Raw genomic sequence first — 25,434 nt, 5'->3', positions numbered from 1 at the left:
AACAGCACTTACAGTTCAAGACAATATAGGACAGGTATAGAAAACCTTAGGTTAGGTGCCATCAAAGGGAGTATGGAGAATACAATAGTGTAAGTAGGAAAAGGAAAGGCACTTGAGGAAAGAAGTCCCTGCTCTTGCGAGTTTACAATCTAAAAATCACTTTGCAAATAAATAATCTCTGCGTCATCCATCGGAAGAACATCGTGGCAGATGCACAGTAGAAGATGCATACGCAGTAGTAACAATTGCTCAACTCCACACAACATCAACATTGTGTAGAATGGAGCATTGAACTGAAATTCTCACTTGATGCTGAAAAGCGATAAAAAAAAAAGTTGCTGCAAACAGTACAAACCAATGAGAAAATGTTCGGAGTATAAAGGATCAATAAGAGCAAATTCATAGTCATTAACATCAGACTGATACATTTTGTTATAAATCATATACTATCATATGAAATGTTTTGCACATTCTCCCTCACTGTTCAAAGATTGTTTGTTTCCCCCCAGTAGTCTCAGCAGAGCACTTTTCATGTCTTTATTCCGTAGACTGTAGATCAGAGGGTTTATTGTGGGAGTGACAACTGAGTAAAGTACACTAAACACTGGTTCTAGGACATCGGAGTAATCTGATGTTGGTGTCATGTACACAGAGAAAACTGTCATATAGAACATAATGACAATGGTGAGGTGTGATGAGCAGGTGGAGAAGGCTTTCTTTCTGCCTTCCTTAGATTTTATCTTCAAGATGACCCTGATAATATTTATATATGATGCCAAACAGAACATTAAAGGAAAAGTTACAAATACCAATACTTCCATATAGATTACAATATAAAAGTCTTCACTACCAGCACAGGAGATGTTAATCAGAGCTTTAGCATCACAGAAAAACTGGTGTATGGTGCGAGACTGACAGAAGGACATGTGTGATGCTTGGATTGTAACCAGAAGTGAATTTATGCATCCTGATATCCAAGTCCCAGATGCCAATAAGAGACAGTGTTTCCTGTTTAAAATATTTTGATAGTGTAAAGAATCACATATAGCAACATATCTGTCATATGACATAATAAATATTAAATAAGTCTCTGAGGTAGCAGACAAAAAATAAAAGTACATCTGAGTGAAGCATTGTATGAAGGACACTGTATTATCTCCAGATAGTAACATGTACAGCAGGTTAGGGACAGTAGTGGTTGTATAACAGATATCTACTAAGGCCAGGTTACAGAGAAATAGATACATAGGGGTGTGTAACTGGTAATCAATATATATAACTGTTATTATAATAGCATTAATAAGTACTCCAAATATATATAGGAAGAAAAATACACATATAGTTGGCAATACATAATTTGATTTTGTGTAAAATGGTAACAAGTGGAATCCATTCATGTAAGTCTGGTTCTGCATGTCACACTCTGTGAAGAAACATACAGAACTTATAACTTCAACCTATGTGCAAGGCTGTGGGGTTATAGAATTATCATTAGGACAGTCACACAGCTGTAGCTGTCTCTAGTATCCCAGCGTATATAGGTCAATATTAGGCAGCCTATCCTGTCATACAGATGTATCGAGCCATCGTCCTTGCTGTGATGAGTACACATGGGCATACAAATCGCGGCAAGGGTGCATGTGTTGCGACTAGTTGCAGGTGGTGTTCGCTCCATAGAAGTCTCTGGATGCAGAAACACCAGTCGCACCATCCATGCCGTGATGTGTACATGGGATGGATGAGTGTGGATACATCTGTACTTCACTATACTCCAGAGTTTTGATTATAAAAATTATGTGAAGAATAATAAGATTTTAAACCTACCGGTAAATCTTTTTTTCCTAGTCCGTAGAGGATGCTGGGGACTCTGTAAGGACCATGCGGATAGACGGGTTCCGCAGGAGACATGGGCACTAAAAAAGAACTTTAGGTATGGGTTTGCACTGGCTCCTCCCTCTATGCCCCTCCTCCAGACCTCAGTTAGAGAAACTGTGCCCAGAGGAGACGGACAGTACGAGGAAAGGATTTTTGTTAATCTAAGGGCAAGATTCATACCAGCCCACACCATCCACACCGTATAACTTGGAATACACGAACCAGTTAACAGTATGAAACAACACAGCATCAGTCCGAGACTGATCAAAACTGTAACATAACCCTTATGTAAGCAAAAACTATATACAAGTCCTGCAGATGAAGTCCACACTGGGACGGGTGCCCAGCATCCTCTACGGACTAGGAGAAAAATATTTACCAGTAGGTTTAAAATCTTATTTTCTCTTACGTCCTAGAGGATGCTGGGGACACCGTAAGGAGCATGGGGATTATACCAAAGCTCTCAAATGGGCGGGAGAGTGCGGATGACTCTGCAGCACCGACTGAGCAAACAGGAGGTCCTCCTCAGCCAGGGTATCAAACTTGTAGAACTTTGCAAAGGTGTTTGAACGCGACCAAGTAGCAGCTCGGCACAGTTGTAAAGCCGAGACCCCTCGGGCAGCCGCCCAAGAAGAGCCACCTTCCTAGTGGAATGGGCCTTTACTGATTTTTAGTAACGGCAATCCAGCCGTAGATTGAGCCTGCTGAATCTTGTTACAGATCCAGAGAGCAATAGTCTGCTTCGAAGAAGGAGCGCCAACTTTGTTGGCTGCATACAGGACAAACAGTGCTTCTGTTTTTCTGACATTAGCCGTTCTGGCCACGCAAATTTTCAAAGCCTTGAGCACATCCAGGGACTCGGAATCCTCCAAGTCTCGCGTAGCCACAGGCACCACAATAGGTTGGTTCATATGAAAAGATGAAACCACCTTAGGCAAGAATTGAGGATGGGTCCGCAATTCCGCTCTATCCACATGGAAAAGAAGATAGGGGCTTTTATGAGACAAAGCCGCCAACTCCGACATTCGCCTAGCCGAAGCCAAGGCTAACAACATGACTACTTTCCAAGTGAGATATTTTAATTCCATCATTTTAAGTGGTTCAAACCAGTGCGACTTAAGGAAATTCAACACCACATTAAGGTCCCAAGGCGCCACCGGAGGTACATAATGAGGCTGAATATGCAGCACTCCCTTCACAAAAATGGATTACTAAGTAATACATTTGGCGCTAGTAATGAGTTGCTATACTTAAAGCTGCTAATACACCGGGGTTAGTTAAGCCCCACAACTAGAACAATATAGAATAAAAATTAGCGCTTGGAAACTGGATATTAGATTTATCACAATTTTAATAAAGTGATAAAAAACGATACTGTTGCAACAGATGATTAAAACACAATATGTATGGTTGAATTCGGGTATATTATATCACTGCAAAAAATGAAAGGTTCCATAAACTCTATATGATGCAAATTTTTTTGCCGGTACTCAAATGAAACAGTTCATCTCCAAAAATGCTGCCACAGTCCAGGAACAATTGTAAGCGAATGGAAAAGTACCAACTGCTGTTGGAAGTGACCTTACGTGGCTTGGTTCAAGATGCTATTTGCTCCAATTAGTTGCTCAGGTCCATTAGTGCAGATATCCAATTAGCAGATGAAAAGGGTTTATATATCAGACTTCTAGGCTTTTTGTATGAGGATGAAGAGACAGAGTCCAGCTATCCCAGAAGTAGCATTCCTGGCCTTACACCAAGAAACATACTTCTGCCATTTACGGTGATAATGTTTAGCTGTCAGGTCCTTCCTAGCCTTTATCAGAGTAGGATTGACCTCATCCAGAATGCACTTTTCCGCTAGGATCCAGCGTTCAATTGCCATGCCGTCAAACACAGCCGCGGTAAGTCTTGGAACAGACAGGGCCTATGTTGTAACAGGTCCTGTCCTAGAGGAAGAGGCCATGGATCTCTTGTTTAGGCGGGACGCCATCATGTCTATCTGAGGAAGTCCCCACTGACTTGTAATCTGTGCGAATACTTCCTGATGAAGTCCCCACTCTCCTGGATGTAGATCTTCCCAGCTGTTCACTCCCGGATTGAACACTGCTGTCAGTGCGCTTACATGATTTTCCACCCAGCGAAGAATCCTGGTGGCTTCCGCCATTGCCACTCTGCTCCTTGTGCTGCCTTGGCAGTTTACATGAGTCACTGCGGTGATGTTGTCTGACTGAATCAGAACCGGTAGGTCACGTAGCAAAGTCTCCACTTGACGAAGGGCGTTGTATATGGCCCTCAGTTCCAGGACGTTGATGTGAATACAAGTCTCCTGGCTTGACCAAAGACCTTGGAAGTTTCTTCCATGTGTGACTGCTCCCCAACCTCGGAGGCTTGCGTCTGTGGTTACCAGAATCCAGTCCTGAATACCGAACCTGCGACCCTCTAGAAGGTGAGCACTCTGCAGCCACCACAGGAGAGATACCCTGGCCCTGGGGGACAGGGTGATCATCTGATGAATCTGTAGATGTGACCCGGACCACTTGTCCAGTAGGTCAAATTGGAAAATCCTCGCAAGGAACCTGCCGAAGGGAATGGCCTCGTAAGATGCCACCCTCTTTCCCAGGACTCGAGTGCAGTGATGCACTGACACCTGTTTTGGCTTCAATAGGTCCCGGACCAGAGTCATCAGTTCCTGGACCTTTTCTATCGGAAGATAAACCCTTTTCTGGTCCGTATCCAGAATCATGCCTAAGAAGGTCAAACGAGTCGTAGAAACCAACTGTGACTTCAGGATATTGAGAATCCAGCCATGTTGTTGTAACACCTTCAGTGAAAGGGACACGCTGTTCAACAACTGCTCTCGTGATCTTGCTATTACGAGGAGATCGACCAAGTACAGGATAATTGTGACACCATGCTTGCGCAGGAGCACCATCATTTCTGCCATTACCTTTTTGAAAATCCTCGGGGCCGTGGAAAGCCCAAACGGCAACGTCTGAAATTGGTAATGACAATCCTGTACCGCAAATCTCAGGTATGCCTGATGAGGTGGATATATGGGAGCATGAAGGTATGCATCCTTTATGTCCAGGGATACCATAAAATCCCCCCTTCTAGGCTGGCGATGACCGATCTGAGCGATTCCATCTTGAACTTGAACCTTTTCAAGTATAGGTTCAAGGATTTTAAATTTAAAATGTGTCTGACCAAACTGTCCGGTTTTGGGAATACAAACAGGGTTGAGTAATACCCCCTTGTTGAAGCAGGGGAACTTTGACCACCACCTGTTGAAGACACAATTTGTGAATTGCATTTAAAACTATCTCCCTTTCTGAGCGAGAAGCTGGTAGGGCCGAATTGAAAAACCGGTGAGGAGGCACTTCTTCGAATTCCAGCTTGTAACCCTGGGAAACAATTTCTACTGCCCAGGGATCCACCTGTGAGTGAACCCAGATGTGGCTGAAAAGTCGAAGACGTGCCCCCACTGGGGCGGACTCCCTCAGCGGAGCCCCAGAGTCATGCGGTAGATTTTGTAGAGGCCGGGGAGGACTTCTGCTCCCTGAAACTAGCTGTGGTTGGCAGCTTTTTACCCCTGCCCTTACCTCTGGCAAGAAAGGACAATCCTCGTACTCTCTTGTTTCTATGTGACCGAAAGGACTGCATCTGATAATGTGGCGCTTTCTTAGGCTGTGAGGAAATATAAGGCAAAAAAGTTCATTTACCTGCCGTAGCTGTGGAAATCAGGTCCGAGAGACCTTCCCTAAACAATTCCTCACACTTGTAAAGTAAAACCTCCATATGTCTCTTCGAGTGGGCATCACCCGTCCATTGCTGGGTCCATAGGATTCGTCTAGCAGAAATCGCCATAGTGTTGACTCTAGAACCCAGTAGGCCAATGTCTCTTTGAGCATCTCTCATATATAAGACAGCGTCTTTAATATGACCCAGGGTCAATAGAATGGTATCCTTCTCCAGGGTATCAATTTACGCCGATAAGGTATCTGTCCACGCTCCTACAGTGCTACAAACCCAAGCCGACACTATCGCCGGTCTGAGTAAGGTACCAGAATGTGTGTAAATGGACTTCAAGATAGCCTCCTGCTTGCGATCAGCAGGATCCCTGAGGGTAGCCATATCTTGGGATGGCAGCGCTACCTTTTTGGATAAACGTGTCAACGCTTTGTCCACCCTTGGGGAGGATTCCCACCGTATCCTGTCCTTAGTCGGGAAAGGATGAGCCATAAGAATCCTTTGGGGAATTTGCAGTTTCTTGTCTGGAGATTCCCAAGCCTTTTCACATAACTCGTTCTGCTCATGAGATGGGGGAAAGGTTACCTCAGGTTTCTTTCAATTATACATGTGCACCCTCGTGTCAGGGACAGGGGGATCCTCTGTGATATGCAGTACATCCTTTATTGCAATAATCATATATTGAATACTTTTAGCCAATTTTGGCTGTAACTTTGCAACATCGTAGTCGACACTGGATTTAGAATTTGTGTCGGTATTACTGTCTACTATTTGGGATAGTGTGCGCTTTTGAGACCCCGAAGGTCCCTGCGACATAGGGGCTGGCAGGGATTGACTCCCTGAACATTCCCTGGACTCAGCTTTGTCCAACCTTTTGTGCAATAAATTCACATTAGCACTTAAAACATTACACATATCCAACCACTCAGGTGCCGATGGAGACACCACACTCATCTGCTCCACCTCCTTCCTAGGAGAGCCTTCTACCTCAGACATGCCGACACATGCATACCGACACACCACACACTCAGGGAATCCTCTTATCTGAAGACAGTTCCCCCACAAGGCCTTTTGGAGAGATAGAGAGAGAGTATGCCAGCACACAACCAGCGCCAATGACCCAGAAAAAAAACAATATGTTTACCCAGATAGCGCTATTATCATATATCTGTGCCAAATTATGTGCCCCTCACCCTTCTTCCAAACTCTCTTTCACCGTGGTAAGCAGGGAGAGTCCAGGGAGCTTCCTCTCAGCGGTGTGAAAATGGCACTGGTGAGTACTGAGGAACAAGCTCTGCCCCCTCAGTGGCGGGCTTCAGTCCCGCTGGCGGGGGATCTATTATATACAGTGCAGAGTATGTATTTATTGATTTTAGCAATATCGGAGGTTTCTATTGCTGCCCAGGGTGCCCCCCCCTGCGCCCTGCACCCTTACAGTGCCTGCCGTGTGTGTGTTGTGTTGGATCAATGGTGCGCAGATCTGATCTGAAGTCTTCTGCCACCTCTGACGTCTTCTTTCTTCACATACTCACCCGTCTTCTATCTTCCGGCTCTGCGAGGAGGACGGCGGCACGGCTCCGGGACGAACGGCAAGGGCGAGTCCTGCTTTCCGTTCCCTCTGGAGCTAATGGTGTCCAGTAGCCTAAGAAACAGAGCCTAGCATTAAAGTAGGTCTGTTTCTCTCCCCTCAGTCCCTCGATGCAGTGAGTCTGTTGCCAGCAGGCTCCCTGAAAAAAAAGAAACCTAACAAAATTACTTTCTTTTCAGGAAACTCAGGAGAGCTCCTGTAATGCACCCAGTCTCCTCTGGGCACAGTATTAAACTGAGGTCTGGAGGAGGGGCATAGAGGGAGGAGCCAGTGCACACCCATACCTAAAGTTCTTTTTTAGTGCCCATGTCTCCTGCGGAGCCCGTCTATCCCCATGGTCCTTACGGATACCCCAGCATCCTCTACGGACATAAGAGAAACAAAGAATTTGTTATAAATTACTTCTTTGTATTATTCTAAAGTCTCTGGTGTAAAAATACTTTGACAAGAGAGGCAGTACCCCCCCTCTACCTACCTTGTCCACACATCTCTGATCAACACTCACAAAATTTCCAGCAGTATACAGTACACTGCTACACCTGTGTATAATGCCCACATGTATATACTGCTGCACCTGTGTATAATGATCACATGTATATACTGCTGCACCTGTGTATAATGCCCACATGTATATACTGTTGTAACTGTGTACATTGCCCACATGTATATACTGCTGCACCTGTGTATAATGCCCAAATGAATAAACAAGTTGTACTGCATTTGCTGATTATGTCAAATGAATTTCATGATTGAATAGTCTAGGTATGATTCGTGAAACTACACATCCCAGCAAGTTGTACTGCATTTGCTGATTATGTCAAATGAATTTCATGATTGAATAGTCTAGGTATATTGAATAAGGGTGGGTTTTTTTGTATAGTTGGCTGCCTTATTGGTATGTAATGTCTGTTTTTCTAAGCTAATTTATGGCCTTAGTTTAAAGGGGGATGGTCTTGGGTGGAGTTTGCAATCATTGCATTCACATGGATATTGTTCCTATTTGAAGTCTAGTATACGGCTGGATAGCCGTCGGCTGGATGTGCTTCCATAGAAGTGCTGACATAAAAGTGTTATTATAAAAATAGCATTATACCTGCGTAAAACCGAAGGAAACCAGAAGGAAAACATCAACACACCAACACTGCCACAAAAGGACTGCCTTAAAGCTCAAAAGTATGTAATTCATCTTATGCATATCATCCGTTTTTAAAAAACCTAGGAAAAGGCATCCCCAATCTGCTCACTACAGTTCTCTCTTATGCAAACTTATGTATGTTTCTTTATGTAATGATTTCTTGTAAATGTCATTGCATGTGTGGGGAAGTTGCTCAGTGAAACAGTTTAGTATTGCATACTAACTGGTGATTACCTCCTTTGAACATTAACCCATTGTGGTCAGGTGTACTATGTCTGTAAAGGACAGAGTATGATTACTGATTAGTAAAAGAAAACAAATACTGAGCAACATCCCCAAACAGGTAATTTCAACTTTAAACTCATTTATTTTGTACGCTCTGGACATGGCTACTACTAACAAATGCACAGAAAAAAATCTTAAAGCTATGTGTGCAAATGCTAGGAGCTTAGGAGACAAAATTCCAGAGCTAATTGCGATAATGACAAGGGATAACCTGGATTTTGTGGCAATTACAGAGTCTTGGTGCAATGAGAATCATGACTGGGACTTAACTATACCAGGATACAATTTATTTAGGAAAGATAGAATAGGAAGAATAGGAGGAGGGGTAGCAATGTATGTGAAAAAAAGCATAAATGCTACTTTAATACAAAATATTGAAGCCAAAACTGAGGCCCTTTGGGTCACCATAGAAACTGGGAAGAAGGACATTATTCGCATTGGGGTGATCTATAGACCACCAGGCCAGGGGCAGGATTTGGACAGGAACCTATTGTTGGACATCTCTAAAATGGCTTTTAAGGGAGAAGTCATAATCATGGGAGATTTTAATTTACCTGATGTAAATTGGGAGGGGTCTTTTGCAAGTTTAGCTACAAGTGGCAAATTTCTACAGTCCTTACAGGGAGCATCTATAAAGCAATTGATGAGGGAGCCCACTCGCAAAGACTCAATATTAGATCTAATTCTTACAAATGGTGATAGGATATCTGATATATATGTGGGTGAGCACCTGGGATCCAGTGATCATCAAGCAGTATGGTTTAGTATAAAGACAGGATCCAACTTCTCTCACACAAAAACAAAGGTGTTGGATTTTAGAAATGCAGACTTTGCAAAAATGGGGAGAAGTTTAAGTGATTCATTGGCAGACTGGAGGAACTTGGAAGGAGTGCAGGAGAGGTGTAAAAAAATTAAAAAGTGCATTACTAAGTGTTACAGACCTTTGTATCAAAATGGTTAGGAAAAGCACCATGAAAAGGAAGCCAGTGTGGTTCACAAAAGTAGTATCAACTAGTGTGAAAGCAAAAAAGATGAATTTTAGGAAATACAAACAGACTCAAAATAATAACGACGAAGAGGAGTATCTGGACAGACAGAAGGATGCTAAGAAAGTGATCAGACGTGCAAAGGCAGAAGCTGAGGAGAAAATGGCCCAGTCAGTAGATAAAGGGGGCAAAACTTTTTTTAAGTATATAAGTGAAAGGAGAAAATCAAATCGAGGAATAATAAGACTTAAGACAGAGAGTGGGCATTTGGTGGAGGAAGACAAGGCAATAGCAGATCACCTAAATAATTATTTTTGCTCAGTATTTACTACAGAAGAAGGGATGGGGCCACAGTTAAATTGCAAGGACATTCATAAAAATAAGGTAGATGAAAATACATTTACAGTGGAGAAGGTCCTAACAGAACTTTCAAAACTAAAAGTGGATAAATCAATGGGACCAGATGGGATATACCCAAGGATACTCAAAGAGCAAAAAGATGTGCTGGTTACACCTTTAACAGAATTATTTAACCAGTCACTAAATACAGGTGATATTCCAGAGGACTGGAAAAGAGCAAATATAGTTCCACTGCACAAAAGTGGAAGCAAGGAAGAAGCAAGTAACTACAGACCAGTTAGCCTTACATCAGCAGTAAGTAAAGTAATGGAAAAACTATTAAAAGAAAGAGTAGTGGAATATCTTAAATCAAACAACTTACAGGATCCAAAACAGCATGGATTTACTGGTGGGAGATCATGCCAAACAAATCTTATTGACTTTTTTGACTCTGTGATGAAAACAATAGATCAAGGGGGAGCTGTAGATGTAGCATATCTAGACTTTAGTAAGGCATTTGACACTGTCCCACATCGCAGACTGCTAAATAAACTTGAAAGCCTGGGGGTGGATTATAAATCAGTGAAATGGATAAGAACCTGGTTGCAGGATAGGAAACAGACAGTCATAGTTAATGGAGTGCAATCTATGGAGGGAAATGTTACCAGTGGAGTACCCCAGGGATCTGTACTTGGTCCAGTTCTCTTTAATATCTTTGTTGGTGACATTGCAGATGGTATTAAAGGGAAGCTATGCATTTTTGCAGATGATACAAAGATATGCAACAGGGTAGACACACCGGGAGGGGTCAAACAAATGATTGATGACCTAGGTAGGCTTGAGAAATGGTCAAGAATGTGGCAACTACAGTTTAATGCTAAATAATGCAAAATCATGCACTTGGGTCTCAAAAACCCAAAGGCTAAGTATAGTATCAAGGGTACTATAATGGAAACTACTGAGGAGGAAAGAGATTTAGGAGTCACTATTTCAAGTGACTTGAAGGCAGGAAAGCAATGCAACAAAGCAATGAGAAAGGCAAGTCAGATACTTGGTTGCATATGGAGAGGAATTAGTAGCAGGAAAAAAGAAGTGATAATGCCACTGTATAGGTCATTGGTACGGCCCCATCTGGAATACTGTGTCCAGTTCTGGAGACCCTATCTCCAGAAGGATATAAATACATTAGAGAGTGTACAAAGAAGGGCAACTAAAATGGTGCATGGCCTACATCACAAAACTTACCCGGAAAGGCTAAAAGATCTTAACATGTATAGTTTGGAGGAGAGAAGGGAAAGGGGAGACATGATAGAAACTTTCAAATATATAAAGGGTCTTAACAAAGTTCAGGAGGGAAACATTCTTCAAAGGAAAAGAGGTTTTAGAACTCGAGGGCATACATTGAGACTGGAGGGGGGGAGGTTCAGGGGAAATTTAAGGAAAAATTACTTCACAGAAAGGGTAGTGGATAAGTGGAATAGCCTCCCATCAGAGGTGGTAGAGGCTAAGACTGTAGGGCAATTTAAACATGCTTGGGACAGGCATATGAATATCCTTACAAAGAATCAAGGTTAAAAAAGGGTTGAGATTGCCTAAAGGATAAAATAAAAAAGGGGCAGACTAGATGGGCCAAGTGGTTCTTATCTGCCATCAAATTCTATGTTTCTATGTTTCCATGTTTCTATATACTGCTACACCTGTGTATAATACCCACATTTATATACTGCTGCACCTGTGACTAATGCCCACATGAATATACCGCTGCACCTTTGTATAATGCCCACATGTATACACTGCTGCACCTGTGTATAATGCCCACATTAATAAACTGCTGCACCTGTGTATAATGCCCACATGTGTATACTGCTGCACCTTTGTATAATGCCCACATATATATATACTGCTGCACCTGTGTATAATGCAAACTTGAAAATTCTGCTGCACCTGTGTATAATGCCCAAATGTATATACTGCTTCACCTGTGTATAATGCCCAAATATATATACTGCTGCAAATGTGTATAATGCCCACATTTATATACTGCTGCACCTGTGTATAATGCCCACATGAATATACTGCTGCACCTGTGTATAATGCCCACATGTATACACTGCTGAACCTGTGTATAATGCCCACATTAATAAACTGCTGCACCTGTGTATAATGCCCACATGTGTATACTGCTGCACCTTTGTATAATGCCCACATATATATATACTGCTGCACCTGTGTATAATGCACACAAGTATATACTGCTGCTCCTGTGTATAATGCCCACATGTGTATACTGCTGCACCTTTGCATAATGCCCACATGTATATACTGCTGCACCTGTGTATAATGCCCACATGTTTATACTGCTGCTCCTGTGTATAATGCCCACATGTATATACTGCTGTACCTGTGTATAATGCCCACATGTATATGCTGCTGCACCTGTGTATAATGCCCACATGTATATGCTGCTGCCCCTGTGTAAAATGGCCACATGTATATACTGCTGCACCTGTGTATAATGGCCACATTTATATACTGCTGCACCTGTGTGTAATGCCCACGTGTATATACTGCTGCACCTGTATGTAATGCCCACATTTATATACTGCTGCACCTGTATATAATGCCCACATTTATATACTGCTGCACCTGTGTATAATGCCCACATTTATATACTGCTGCACCTGTGTGTAATGCCCACGTGTATATACTGCTGCACCTGTGTGTAATGCCCACATTTATATACTGCTGCACCTGTATATAATGCCCACATGTATATACTGCTGCACCTGTGTATAATGCCCACATTTATATACTGCTGCACCTGTGTGTAATGCCCACGTGTATATACTGCTGCACCTGTTTATAATGCCCACATGTATATACTGCTGTACCTGTGTATAATGCCCACATGTATATGCTGCTGCACCTGTGTATAATGCCCACATGTATATGCTACTGCCCCTGTGTATAATGCCCACATGTATATACTGTTGTACCTGTGTATAATGCCCACATGTATATGCTGCTGCACCTGTATATAATGCCCACATGTATATACTGCTGCACCTGTGTATAATGCCCACATGTATATACTGCTCCACCTGTGTGTAATGCCCACATGTATATACTGCTCCACCTGTGTGTAATGCCCACATGTATATACTGCTGCACTTGTGTATAATGCCCACATGTATATACTGCTGCACCTGTGTATAATGCCCACATGTATATACTGCTGCACCTGTGTATAATGACCACATGTATATGCTGCTGCCCCTGTGTAATACCCACATGTATATGCTGCTGCCCCTGTGTATAATGCCCACATGAACCCTTGGGCTCACATATTGTGTGTAAATCTGGCTCTGGAACTAGACATTACAGTGGTCATTCCGAGTTGTTCGCTCGTTGCCAATTTTCGCAATGCAGCGATTAGGTAGAAAAAGCGCATGCGCATGGTATGCATCGCACATGAGCTAAGTACTTTCACCCAAAACTTAGTAGATTTACACATGGACGACCAACGTTTTTCCATCGCTGGTGTGATCGTAGTGTGATTGACAGGAAGTGGGTGTTTCTGGGCGGCAACTGAGCATTTTCAGGGAGTGTGCGGAAAAACACAGGCATGCCAGGTAAAAACGCAGGAGTGGCTGAAGAAACGGGGGAGCAGCTGGCAGAACGCAGGGCGTTTGTGATGTCAAAGCAGGAACTAAACGGACTGAGCTGATCGCAATCTAGGAGTAAGTCTGTAGCTACTCAGATACTGCTGCAAATGTTTTAGTAGCAGTTCTGCAAAACGTTCGTTCGCAATTCTGCTAAGCTAAGATACACTCCCAGAGGGCGGCGGCCTAGCGTGTGCAATGCTGCTAAAAGCAGCTAGCGAGTGAACAACTCAGAATGAGGGCCTACCTCCCCAGCCATTTGCCTCACTGCATGTGACTGTACTTTACCACAGGTGATGCAGAGGACAGAAGACCATAGACCAGACTGAGCAAGCTCGGGATTCCAGCAATACAGAGTTTCACCAGGCACCAGGATCAGCAGACTAAGAGGTCTATTTACTAAGCCTCGGATGGAGATAAAGTGGATGGAGGTAAATGATCAGACAATCAGCTCCTAACTGCCATGTAACAAGCTTTATTTGAAAAATGACAGTTAGGAACTGATTGGCTGATACTTTATCTCCCTCAACTTTAACTCCATCCAAGGCTCAGTAAATAGACCCCTAAATACCAATGCGTGAAGCTATAACTGACATAGAGGTGATGGCCTGACTGCCTTTATAGACACACACAGACCAATCACATATGTCTCCTGAAAGACACGCCCACTGATTAATTTATGCTGCAGCTGTAAGGAAGCCACCAGTGAATAACAACAGTTGAGACAAACTCATTGTCTCCGCTACTGTCATCCTGGTCTTCTAGCAACGGCCAGGACCAGCAGACAGGTGGCTCCTGATGTCGCACTCCGGCATCCTGGTCTCCTAGCGACGGCCAGGAACCAGGAGCAGGTTGTGAGCCATGGAGGCTCATGACTAGTGTTCATTAAAATAAATGTAATGAAGGATATCATTATTCTTGCAGCAACCTGTACTAGTAACTGGGTAGTCTCCCAGTCCTCCATCACTAGAGGTGTGTCCATTTATGTTGAGCATCACTGCATGTGACTCCCGAGATTCACAAGTTGGTGCGTGCACACACTTGCACCCGGTATCCGGACTCCAGGTCGACAGCACAAAGGTCGACACACTTTAGGTCGACGCCAATTGGTCGTCACACATTAGGTCGACAGGGTCAAAAGGTCGACAGGGTCAAAAGGTCGACAGGAACAAGGTCGACATGGAAAAAGGTCGACATGAGTTTTTCACGATTTTTTTCTTTTTTTGAAACTTTTCATACTTAACGATCCACGTGGACTACGATTGGAACGGTAAAGTGTGCCGAGCGAAGCGGTAGCGGAGCGAAGGCACCATGCCCGAAGCATGGCGAGCGAAGCGAGCCATGCGAGGGGACGCGGTGCACTAATTCGGATTCCCGGTCACTCTACGAAGCAAACGACACCAAAAAAACATAAAAAACTCATGTCGACCTTTTTCCATGTCGACCTTGTTCTTGTCGACCTTTTGACCCTGTCGACCTAATGTGTGTCGACCAATTGGTGTCGACCTAAAGTGTGTCGACCTTTGTGCTGTCGACCCTGAGTCCCAGACCCCTTGCACCCACGATCCATTCACTATGAACAGGAGACTCACGGGTGTAATGATTGCAGTCTCTCGTAATATAGGGGGTAATTCCGAGTTGATCGCAGCATCAAATTTGTTAGCAGTTGGGCAAAACCATGTGCACTGCAGGTGTAGCAGATATAACATGTGCAGAGAGAGTTAGATTTGGGTGGAGGGTGTTCAAACTGAAATCGGCAGTGTAAAAATAAACCAGCCAGTATTTACCCTGCATAGAAACAAAATAACACACCCAAATCTAACTCTCTCTGCAAATGTTATATCTGCCCCCCTGCAGTGCACATGGTTTTACCCAACTGCTAACAAATTTGATGCTGCGATCAACTCGGAATTACCCTTATAGTGTTACCACGGTACGTATGCATCACGGTAACAAACGCAACAACATCTGAGGACACATCTGTATATAACACTGATCACATGGAATAGAAAGTGACAGTGACTGGGTAACCCTAGATGGGAATGTCAGTCATACATACATGATCCACTCCCTATACCACTTATACTAACTAGCACACAACTGTGTTATTATACACCAATATAAACACTCAGTGGCATCATAGTGATTATATTGCGGTATACAACAATACTATTTTAACCACTATTTATGCACTTGGACACTTTATTTCTAAAGGAATATTTGCATATTTCACTGTATTGTTCACGTAATGAGTGAATATCTTTTCCTTGATTTATAAAAGTTTTCTATTAAAAATAGCCACCGAAAAGAGGCAACTTCTGTTTATTTTTTGTGCATTCTTCTTTTTGGCTGCCATTATAATTCATAATAGGGGCAATATATGGTACTAAAGCACCAAAAGAGCCTAGTGCTGAATGTTTTCTCTTCTCAAACCTGACAATCTACAGTATTCTGTATATACAATAAAAACCTTCCAAGTTTACTTTAGTATTTTAGTTATTTTTTAATACCTTTAAAACTTGTAGGGTGCCATATACACAAAAACAAAAGAAGAATAGAGTAGAGAGAGCACCACTTTCCGTCAAACTCAAGTGACAGGTCGACACGCCTACAATTATGCAAATCAAGCCTTAGCCACGCCCCCAATTATGCAAATCACACCCTAACCACACCCGAATCACTCCTCCGACACTCCCACTTTTCCTCCCCTTGTTGTTTTATAGGAAATAAGCTTACAAAAGGAGTTATAAGCGTCGTTTAATCATTGAAAAGCCTCCTGTTTATTAACTGTTAGATGATGCAGCAATGTATATTATTTCCAGTTGATTTGTGTGTTAACTCTTAGTTGCACCAGTAAATGTTATATCCAATTGATTTATAAAATAAGCCTGCAAGCTATGAGCCTTGTTACAGATAGCTGACCTATTAATGGCAGGGCAAACAGACGTATGTGTGCACTAAGAGTTCACTATATGTGTATTTTAAGCTATGGTGTTTGTGACAGATTAGTAAATTAATGACCGGTACAAATAGACGTGTCATTTGTTTTAATTAGTAGTTGACATAGATGTCTAGGATGTCCTTACGTTATTTACGTTGTTACAGACAGATTAGTTAATACAATATTGTACAATACACATAGACGTGTAATTTGTTTTAATTAAGCGTAGACACAGCGGTCTAGGTGGCCCTTATGTTTGTTTATATTTCCAGCTATTTGACTGATGCAAACAAGAAAGTTGCAGGGGTAATTAAGTTCTGTTACTAGGGATATGATAATTTGTTAGACTGGGGAATTTGCTAGTGACCGAAGTTTGAACTAATAGGGCAAACAGACATGACCAGAATTGTCCGGTCATTAATTAAGGTCAAGAGTGCTATGAGAACACGAGTTTGTAATTGACTGGTTGTCGGATGTAAAATGACATACACGCTATGGATAATGATATATTATCAATTAGCAGCGGTTGGTGGGTAAGAGATATAGAGAGAGAACCATTTTAACTGCGCTGCAGTAACACGACTGGTAATAAGCATAATACTTAATTGCCGGTTTATAGATGCTAACCAGTATTGATAGAGCCTAATGGTTAGCAACAAGTAGTACAAATCGGTAAAAGCATTCTGCGTCATATAGGAACTAAACTGTTTTTATAATTTGATGAGAGAGATATTTTAAACATATTAATGCCGTTTCTCATTTGAAATGCTGTGGCTACAATAACAATACTTGACAGACATGTCTATTAAACCTACATGTTGCTAAAATATAGAAGCGAGATAGCGCTAATTGTGTATATATATATATATATATATATAAAACCTAATATATCACTTGTAAATACATTGCGTGTTTATATTCAAAATGTTGGCATTGCTTTATGTAAGATAAAGCCTTATAAATTAATTGTATAACATAATCAGGTGTAAAATTATGTGTTTATTAATAAATAAGCTGTTTTTTGAAACCCTATTTGTACATGACCCCTATAGATCCACCCCGTAGGGTCTGAGTTTTGCATGTGTCAACAACATTTCAGCTTTATAAGGAGAGTCCTGTAACCATTCCATAACAGCGTTGAAATCTATCACACAGAAGATACTGAGTCATTGCAACTCAAAAAAGTGCACTTGTTCTGCATGCTGATGCTAATAATAATAATAATAATAATAATAATAATTTTAATCAGTTTTATACATTGGTAAATGCACCACACTGCATTTGTCAGGAGGTTTTAACAGTTCCATCCTCAGTTGTGGGTTTTGGTGTCCCCGTCCTCCTCTAGGCTGGAGAATAGGCAGTTGGTAGAACGCGCACATTATTGATTGTCTTGATGCATAGGAATGGCACGGTATTGGTAGCTTTGGATAACCAGTTTCATCATACAGTGGGCTTAGTTATTATTCATGCATATTAGCATTTCCCTATTTACTTTCAAAACACTTACTAAAAATAATAAACAATTAGGTGTAAAACATATTTGATTCCCCTTACTCATTCTGCCGGAGACTACCTGAAATAGTAGCAATCTACATGATCCCCTGAATAGTTACTCAATCTCCCTGACAAAAAATAAATAAAAAAATCAGCGATACATACATTCATTCTGCGTCATATAGGAACTAAACTGTTTTAATCATTTGACGAGCAAAATATTTTAAACATTAATGCCGTTTCACATTTGAAATGCTGTGGCTACATTAACAATACTTGACAGACATACGTATTAAACCTAAATGTTGCTAAAATATAGCAGCAAGATGGTGCTAAGCATGTATATATATATATATATATATATATATATATACACATACATACTAATATCGTTTGTAAAAACACAGCGTGTTTATATTCAAAATGTTGGCATTGCTTTATGGAAGATAAAGCCGTATAAATTAATTGTATAACATAATCAGGTGTAAAATTATGTGTTTATTAATAAATAAGCTGTTTTTTGAAAATCGATTTGTACATACCCCCTATAGCTCCACCCAAAGGGTCTGAGTTTTGCATGTGTCAACAACATTTCAGCTTTATAAGGAGAGTCCTGTAACCATTCCATAACAGCGTTGAAATCTATCACACAGAAGATACTGAGTCATTGCAACACAAAAAAGTGCACTTTTTCTTGCAAACTTGGTGTTTTTTTAATGCAAACAGCAGCAGCCATTTTCTCAGTCTGGATAAGAAGGGGTGGTACTGGCTTAGTTCTGCATGCTGATGCTAATAATAATAATAATCATAATAATAATAATCAGTTTTATACATTGATAAATGCACCACACTGCATTTGTCAGGAAGTATTAACAGTACCATGTCCCAGTTGGGGGTTTGTTGTCCCCGTCCTCCTCTAGGCTGGAGAATAGGCAGCTGGTAGAACACGCGCATTATTGATTGTCTCGATGCGTAGGAATGGCACGGTATTGGTAGCTTTGGATAACCAGTTTCATCATACAGCGGGCTTATTTATTATTCATGCATATTAGCAGTTCACTATTTACTTTCAAAACACTTACTAAAAATAATAAACAATTAGGTGTAAAACATATTTGATTCCCCCTTCCTCATTCTGCCAGAGACTACCTGAAATAGTAGCAATCTACATGATCCCCTGAATAGTTACTCAATCTCCCTGACAAAAAATAAATAAAAAATCAGCGATACATACATTCAAAAGAGATCAGCTGCGACATTTCCCTGTATTGGTTATAAGGCACAATGATCCCTATGGTCGGGATTCCGGCGTCGGTATTTCGACCGCTGGGATTCCATCCGGCGGCATTTAGTAATGATCCCCCAATGGCTACATGCATTTTAAATAAGGTTTTATCGTGCCCACTTACAGTATATGGAACATCATGTAATAAACAATACACAAAGAAATACTGCAAAATAGCGCACTGTTACCAGCCTACCTCCTGTTCCCTGCACTGTTTACGCTTTCTCAAACTAGTTAATATTGTTACAGACTGTTACACCTTTACATGCCGGAATAAATGTGAGATTTTGTATGTTACACAGGTTTAATTCGTGTTTTTTACAGACAATTCAATTTAATACATGTTTCAAACGTAGCCGATTATGCCTAGTCATGGATCGGTTTTAATTATTTCTGCAAAATGATGTATGTTGGCTTTAATAAAAGCAGTTGTCTTAACTGACCGATCTATGTATTTTGGTAGGCCTTTCATATACGGCTCAACAACTTCTTTAATAATGTCATGTTTACATTTAGCACTGTGGCTCACACCTTTAATGGGTTTTAACAAATATCCGGTATTTACACCCCAATGTTCTCAACATCTTACCGTATCTTACCCCAATCAACGCATAAAATTGTATTTCAGCGTATTGGTCTACTTGTTCTGTATTTTGAATTCCAACAGCTATGTCGGTCGTCCGTGGTAAAAATATTGGGTGTTGCTGCTACACAATCAACCGCTGTAGTATTACCAGGAATTCCTGCAACAAATATTAACATTTCAACAGAACTATTCTGCTGTTCTTGTGTCATTGTCTCTATTTTGCTGTAACAGCGGACACGTTACTGACGCTTGATACAGTTTGTAACGCAATCCTAATCCGTTGAGTCGCATCATCTTCGGAATACGACAATTTCTTTTAAGATCGGTAAAATATTGAATTATAATCTTTGTCGTTCATTCTTGGTCGATGCGGTCTGTGTTTGTTCGGGTTGATACAGTCGTGATGTATCCCCATAACCAACTGCCTAGCATTTTTCTTTAGGCTGTCATTTCCAATCGAGGGCGTTGCAAATTGTTCATTCGCCGTTTCAGCGACTATTGTGCGAATTGTTGTTTTGCCCAATTATGCTAGGACAGTGCATTAGCGCATCTGTAGCATTGCAACTTGGTAAGTTAATGTGATTGATATATATGAATGGTATTGAATGTGAATTAAAAAAACAAAACAAATCAACTCTAGGGAACAGGTTATATAATAGGTAGCATGTATCACCATACCAAGGTTGTTATAATCTCCAGGGCAATACCACTGGATATTTATCCTATAATTTGGGTATAATTTTTAAACACATAATACTATGTGATCATGTGCAATCTGCCTATCTACACCAGTATTATGTGTTCCGGAATCATAATATATATGATAAATATATAGCGTTTAAATAAGATACAGTATTCTCACACTGACATACATATGAAAACCGATAATAAGCAGTTCCGGCTGCTGTAATCCTTTACATGATGATTTTGGTATGTACACATGTACTACAGGTCACTACAAAGATATGAATCATGATGATATATAAGCTAAACAAAACAAAAGAGATCTGTAATGATTTTTGACTAACTAGTTAACTCAGTGTACAGTAATCATATAGGTCCCCGTGTCATATAGATATGTGCTTGGCATAAATATTCCCAAACGTTCCTAAATCTAAGATGTTTCATGCATGTTGTACCACTAAATATTGTAAATAGAATAACAACATGACAGATGATATAACTGAATTTATCATGATGAATCTTATATATTCCTATATTTTACTAATGTAATACCATTATGGGGTATAATTTTTAAACAAATATTACTATGTGATCATGAGCAATCTACCTATCTACACCAGTATTATGTGTTCCAGAGTCATAATATATTTGATAAATATATATCGTTTAAATAAGACACAGATGAGTTAAATTTAATAGTAACAATGCTCATATGTTATGTTGGTAATAATGTAACGGGCTATTTTAACATAACAGATCGTATTTAGGAAAATGATGACATGATATGCCTAGTGACCCAATAGTTATTAAAACTTTTTACTGTAAATATAATGTTTGTGCATGCATACCCCATGAGATATGTACTACTATTAAGCACAAAAAAGTATATTGGTACTCTACTCTAACATTTAGGGTAAAAGATTAGAATGGATCAAGGTAGCATAGCTTAAGGACTGATATAGGTTCAGCAGCCTCTTTGATAATCCCTTTTATGGATATGAAGTAAACCCACCATTAATAAGCATTAAAACGGATGCCAAGAATATGATTTTGACATATGGTCCAAGATTTTCAAATAAAGGTTGTGTAGTGTATCTCCTTATTTAATCCTAATGGAGTCATAGTATTCAACAGGCAAATGTATCTAGATTTTTTTTCTTCAGCGACTACTTAGTAATGTTACAAACACTTATCCATAGCTCAAACTGTTCTAGATCATAAATTTTCACCTTTTTGTGATTACTAGCGTGGAATCGTAGAAAGTGTCTCGCCAAACTTGTAATTTTCTTCATGTTGCTTATATCTCTTTGTGTATTTTTAATGATATATACATGATCCAATATTCATTTTTAAAAAGCATCTTAGTCATGCCGTTATATTTATAAACGCATGAGCCTATTAATCAGTAAATTACACCAAATGTTTGGAGCAGTTAATGAAGCTTTTTATTTCTGTTTTATTGTTATTTCTGTCAGAGAACTTCTGAGTGATATGAATATATTGGCATGCTTGACATTGTCCATAGGGATAACAGACAGATAATGATGGATTTTTCCTCTGATGCTTGGAAAAGTGACTTCTAAACAAATTATCCCGTAAATTTGTTGATATCTTCCAGATGATCTGTATGTTCTTATCAAATTCTTTCTTCAGATCATCATCCATGTTGAGTATATATCGGTATTTGTGTAATGATGCATTGATGTGTATCTACTCTTTACAGTATGTAACACTGTATCTTATTTGGCACAAGGTGGATTCTCTTGTCTTGGGTATAAGTAAGGATATACTTGAGGTTTTATTGGTGGCATTATAAGCTTTCTGTAGGTTCTGTTCTTCATAGACCATCTTAGTGTATATCTTTAACTCCTCTTGCTCTTTTTCTGTAAATTTCAACATAAGATCAATTTCTTCTGGTTTGGATATATTCTCCTTTTGGAATTGATCTCAGAGTGGCGGGTTAATGGGAACTGATGTGATTTAAAATGCTGTTGGCGGACGTGGCCTTACGGAAAACATCGGTGCTGATTTATCCAACAGCTGTTTTGGAAATCTTCAAGTCTTGAAAAGTATTACTATTGTGACTTATATCCGATGTAAGTTTAAGTACTAAGTTGCTATTATTTAGAAGTTGAATCATTTTTCTAGAAAGGATGCTATTAACACTCTACGGGAGCGGGCAGAGGAAGGTGAGGAATCCACCTCAGATGTTATAGATTAATCCTGATCAATCCTACAAAAAATCTAACTTTTTCCCTAGCCCTCAAATATGAAACAAGTACAACTATTCACTGAACTATTCTCCAACCAGCGCATTAATTAATATGATATTTAATCTACACAGAGTGCAAAAGAGACATCTGGATTAATCCCATTAACCCACCACTCTGAGATCAATTCCAAAAGGAGAATATATCCAAACCAGAAGAAATTGATCTTATGTTGAAATTTACAGAAAAAGAGCAAGAGGAGTTAAAGATATACACTAAGATGGTCTATGAAGAACAGAACCTACAGAAAGCTTATAATGCCACCAATAAAACCTCAAGTATATCCTTACTTATGTAAAAAGGAAAGGATAAGACAAAAGAAATCCTTTTTGGGAGCACTCTTATTGAAATTAGTAATGATAATCAGTCAATATACTGTAAAGTAGTGTAATGATGGATGATCTAAAACTTAACTTTTATTCTGTTCCATTAAAATATCGACCTAAATGGTCCAAACATATTTAAAATGTCTTAATAATTATTCAAGATAGAAATAGAAAGAAAGGTGAAATATAGGATAGAGTGAGAGTGAGCAGAATAGAACTGCTCCACCAGTGTTATCACATGAAAATATAGGTGATCATCTTGATGATATCCACAGTGCCTGGTATTCCTAACGGTCCCCCTTCAAAGTACTAGCCAGGTCTATCCTATCAGCTTCCGAGGTATAGGATCAGGCTACTCTCAGGATAGTACGACCTTGAATGGTAAAGATGATGTATGAAGGAAGAGAGAACCCACTTCTGCTGTCTGTACTCTGCCTATTACTCTACTCTGCTGTGCTGGCAAGGGTTCTGCCCATATCAGCGCACATTTGGCTGTCACAACAGAAAGCAGAAGTGTTTTCTTTCTTTTTTCTGCCCTATTTTAAGTGGAAGTGGAATAAATAATTTCTGATCTACTCCACTTAGAAATTGGTTACAGTTCTCCTTTCCAACACTCTCTCATCTGGAAAAGCCTGGGCCAATTTATCCAGTGACGTATAATAGGCAGAGCACAGACAGCAGAAGTGGGTTCTCTCTTCCTTCATACATCATCTTTACCATTCAAGGTCGTACTATCCTGAGAGTAGCCCGATCCTATACCTCGGAAGCTGATAGGATAGACCTGGCTAGTACTTTGAAGGGGGACCGCTTAGGAATACCAGGCACTGTGGATATCATCAAGATGATCACCTATATTTTCATGTGATAACACTGGTGGAGCAGTTCTATTCTGCTCACTCTCACTCTATCCTATATTTCACCTTTCTTTCTATTTCTATCTTGAATAATTATTTAGACATTATAAATATGTTTGGACCATTTAGGTCGATATTTTAATGGAACAGAATAAAAGTTAAGTTTTAGATCATCCATCATTACACTACTTTACTGTATATTGACTGATTATCATTACTAATTTCAATAAGAGTGCTCCCAAAAAGGATTTCTTTTGTCTTATCCTTTCCTTTTTACATGTAGTTCAACTACAAAAGTTTTTTTGGGAGCACCACCAATAGACAAGGTGCTATCCAAAGAATTGGGTATTAGCACTATCTATATTGGTTATTTTCAGATTCTACTATATTTAACAGCTAGTGCGGAACTGACAAACCTTTTCTACATATCCTTACTTATACCCAAGACAAGAGAACCCACCTTGTGCCAAATAAGAGACAGCGTTACATACTGTAAAGAGTAGATACACATCAATGCGTCATTACACAAATACCGTTATATACTCAACATGGATGATGATCTGAAGAAAGAATTTGATAAGAACATACAGATCATCTGTAAGATATCAACAAATTTACGGGATAATTTGTTTAGAAGTCACTTTTCCAAGCATCAGAGGAAAAATCCATCATTATCTGTCTGTTATCCCTATGGACAATGTCAAGCATGCCAATATATTCATATCACTCAGAAGTTCTCTGACAGAAATAACAATAAAACAGAAATAAAAAGCTTCATTAACTGCTCCACACATTTGGTGTAATTTACTGTTTAATAGGCTCATGCGTTTATAAATATAATGGCATGACTAAGATGCTTTTTAAAAATGAATATTGGATCATGTATATATCATTAAAAATACACAAAGAGATATAAGCAACATGAAGAAAATTACAAGTTTGGCGAGACACTTTCTACGATTCCACGCTAGTAATCACAAAAAGGTGAAAATTTATGATCTAGAACAGTTTGAGCTATGGATAAGTGTTTGTAACATTACTAAGTAGTCGCTGAAGAAAAAAAATCTAGATACATTTGCCTGTTGAATACTATAACTCCATTAGGATTAAATAAGGAGATACACTACACAACCTTTATTTGAAAATCTGGGACCATATGTCAAAATCATATTCTTGGCATCTGTTTTAATGCTTATTAATGGTGGGTTTACTTCATATCCATAACAGGGATTATCAAAGAGGCTGCTGAACCTATATCAGTCCTTAAGCTATGCTACCTTGATCCATTCTAATCTTTTACCCTAAATGTTAGAGTAGAGTACCAATATGCTTTTTTGTGCTTAATAGTAGTACATATCTCATGGGGTATGCATGCAC

General features: G+C 40.0%; 1 long non-coding RNA gene across 1 annotated transcript in view; it reads left to right on the top strand.

Moving 5' to 3' along the window:
• The window catches only part of LOC134943862 (uncharacterized), an 82,052-nt gene that overhangs the window by 7,498 nt on the left and 49,120 nt on the right, over positions 1-25,434 (top strand). The window lies entirely within an intron of this gene.

The sequence above is a fragment of the Pseudophryne corroboree genome, chromosome 7 (assembly GCF_028390025.1).
Source record: "Pseudophryne corroboree isolate aPseCor3 chromosome 7, aPseCor3.hap2, whole genome shotgun sequence".
In the NCBI taxonomy this organism is placed as follows: domain Eukaryota; kingdom Metazoa; phylum Chordata; class Amphibia; order Anura; family Myobatrachidae; genus Pseudophryne; species Pseudophryne corroboree.
The sequence above is the reverse complement of the archived record's forward strand: the minus strand, read 5'-3'. Positions and strand labels throughout refer to the sequence as shown.